At 34.9% G+C, this 3,408-nt stretch overlaps 1 long non-coding RNA gene across 1 annotated transcript; it reads left to right on the top strand.

Annotated features, from left to right (window-relative positions):
• The first annotated feature begins 467 nt into the window (after positions 1-467).
• Positions 468-2,893, top strand: LOC130232683 (uncharacterized). The gene is made up of 5 exons (XR_008838129.1): positions 468-480; positions 895-944; positions 1,566-1,625; positions 2,453-2,590; positions 2,705-2,893. It is a non-coding gene; the product is annotated as an uncharacterized LOC130232683 (long non-coding RNA).
• Positions 2,894-3,408: the final 515 nt, after the last annotated feature.

The raw sequence follows: 3,408 nt of genomic DNA on the forward strand, positions 1-3,408 counted from the left end.
CCTGGACTCGTAATTATTGATTATACAAGCGTGCGCGCTTCATAGCCGATCTATATGCGGATAAAAACGCTTTCTCTACCTCCGTGTTCATCTCTACACTACTTTTGGAGGAAATGATACACGTATTTGAGATATTCCGCAGTATTTCTCGTCTTTAGGACCCAGCAGAGACATCAAACCGGAGTCGCGTCCAGTCTTGTTGAAGGTATGTTATGTTGTCTAAAAACACTGTCCTTTCGCTAGGAAACTATATTGTAACAATTAAATACTAATATAGAAACATATATGTGCTACATTTTGTTCAGGAAGTTGCTAGTTTTCCCAAGAAGTACGGAATCTGAGCATTATATTATTATTGGTTATTATTCGCCGCTAGAGGGCGCTGAATGGATCGCAACGTGAGAAAGTTATCCTGGACGAGCAGAGCAGAAGCTTGCTACATCGTCTTTTATCAGAAGAGGATTCCTGATCCATTTCAAGGTACTTGGTTATTATCTATTGAAAGTTAAATGTTATTATTACTGTTTGTGTGTACTATATTGAAGGCCCTGAAAATTGCATTTTCCCTACATCTTATACTAACCTACAGGGATGAAACCACAACCCTGATAATGTTAGATGCTAATATTAATGTTTAATCGGTTATATATGTCATACAGCAATTAAATATAAGCTTAAAAAATTATACATATAAGAATTTTAACATCTGCTAGCTTTGTATAATAATAGTAGTAATATATGCTAATAAACAATAATACAAAGCCCTTAAACATACACTGTCCTTGCCCAGTTTTCAATTCAGGTGATGCTGTGACCACTCAACTGATAAATGTTGTCTGTCAGCTCATGTTAATTTGTGGTTAATTTTATTTTTTGTTTGTTTGTTCATTGTAGGTTGCTCTGGACAGAGCGAGCTTTAATCCTCGATAATCTTGTTGAGAAAGGTGAGAAAACAACAGCTCTGTATTTTGTAATATGTACATGATGTAAAAATGCACCAATACACACACTTAAGCAGTATCATATACTGTAAAGGTGTCTTTACATCACCATATGTCTTAAAATCAAATTATACATTTGTAATTCTTCTGTAAATGCATTTATACTTCTCTGAACAGCACCGGTAGTGTGTAAAGACACAAATGTCTCTTTCAAAAGCGTTTCTGTGCCTTATTTCAGTGTGAATTTGGTATTAGACTGTATCAGGCATGTAACCACAGGTAATTACAGATGACTGATTTAGAGTCTAAGCACAGTTCAGAAATTTCAGAACATTTGACCAAATTGAGATATTACAGACATTAACCTATTTATATTAATTATTGCGTTATGACTGTTATTTCAGTAGAAATCTGTGATCAAGAGTTTGACTCTTTTGCAAGTTTCTGAGCATGAGAATTAAGCACACTGATGAACATCAGTGCACAATTGACCATATAAAATGGACCTTATTTGCCCACCAAATTTGCAAATGTGATGTACCTTAAGAACTCACATAAAAGACTAATTCTGCAGCTAAAAGTGCACATTTTCATAGTTTTTATTTTTCTCTTTATCTGTTTAAGGTACTCCTGGAGATGACCACTTCCAGCCTTCCAGTTATCTTTTCTCCATTGCTAAACTGGGTAAATACATGATTTTTGTTGTTATTTGGTCCGGCATACATTTGCAAATAAAAAATTAAAAAATTAAAATTTCTGTTTTAAGGTTGGAGCGAACATCATTTGGTATATGGAGGAGTAGGTAACTAAACCATTCTTGGTGTGAAATTCCACAGCATTTTTTCCTCTGTTGAAGTCAGTGGGGACGATCAAGTTTTTGATTTGCTTTGTCTTTTAAGTTATCATCTGTGGTCAGCAGAAATAAAATAAATAAATCAACAACTTGAGGGTGAGTAAATGAGAAATACACCCAAAAATCGTTGAAACACCCTCATTCAGCAGCAGAGGCGAATCCATCATGTCCTGGAGCTGGGTCAGTTGGCATTGCTGTGTGAAGTTTGCATGTCCCTCACAGTCCAAACGCATGCAGTATAGGTAAATTTAATAAACTAAATTGGCCGTAGTGTATGGGTGTTTCCCTGATTTTTGGGTGTATTCATCATTTACTCACCCTCAAGTTGTTGATTGATTTTTTTTATTTCTTTTTTATTTATTTCTGCTGACCAAAAAGGATAACTTTAAAGGACAAAGCAAATGAAAAACTTAATAGTCCCCACTGACTTCAACAGAAGACAAAAACGCTATGGAATTTCACTGTGGATCAAGAATGGTTTAGTTACCTATATTGTTCAAAATATCATGTTTTGTGTTCATCTGAGGAGAGATTTAGAACAAGGGGAGGGTGAATTACAGATGAAAGAATTTCCATTTTTGTGTAAAATATCCCTTTAATAAATCCAGTGTACTGTTTGCATGGCATGGATTTAAGTGCTGTTTTTGTTTATTTTTAGATTGTTCAGGACAGGTATTTTATACCCACACACCAAAGAAACTTTTTGAAGTTTGGGGAGATGCATCACTGCGGACCCTCTCGTATTGCAAAAAAAGAAGAGCCTTGGATCTACCAGTTCAAGCAAACATTTAATCTGGTGAGACAATCCTGCATAACAGCTCTGTTTTAATCCCAATTTATAGCATTTCACCTTTGATATGAGGGTCTTGTTTTGAGTTTAATTGTGTTTTTTTTTCTGTTTGATATAAAGACAGCCTTGGAGATCCCACTTTGGAGATGTCGCTTTAACAACTCAGCCAGCTATCATTTCTTCACTGCCATACAGATTGTGCAGCAAGATGGTTCGGCCCTCATACCAGGAGGCAAAACAAGAATTTGTTGATTTGCGACTTCTAGGTGCATTATTTATGACAATAAATGTTGGACATTATTTAATTCATGTGTGTATACTTGTATTTCGTTCAGTACTTAGAGGAGGAGGAGCAACAGAGACAGAACCCTATTGTCCTGCTGCTTGGGGATGAAATAGACTGCTCTCAGGCGTTTGTTATTGTGAAAGATGTGGCACTAAATTCATGGATTTAAATAAAGCTTTGCCAATGTAATAAAAGCGGTGTATTTTTTTATTTTCATATAAAGATGACTACTACTATAATAATAATAATAATAATAATAATAATTTATTATTATTTAGGGGTTAAGCCACTTTTTGGCAAAATAACCCAACAAATTAGTTATTTTTATAACCCAAATTGTTGGGTTAACCTTATTAACCCAATGGATTGGGTTACAATAACCCAACAGAAGGTCGGTGCCAAATTGACCCATCTATGGGTTACCTGTTGGGTTATTATTAACCCAACTTTTTTAAGTGAGTATGTATGTATGTATGTATGCATTTATGTATGTATGTATGTATGCATTTATGTATGTATGTATGTATGCATTTATGTA

This window comes from Danio aesculapii, chromosome 7 (assembly GCF_903798145.1).
Source record: "Danio aesculapii chromosome 7, fDanAes4.1, whole genome shotgun sequence".
Taxonomy (NCBI): Eukaryota; Metazoa; Chordata; class Actinopteri; order Cypriniformes; family Danionidae; genus Danio; species Danio aesculapii.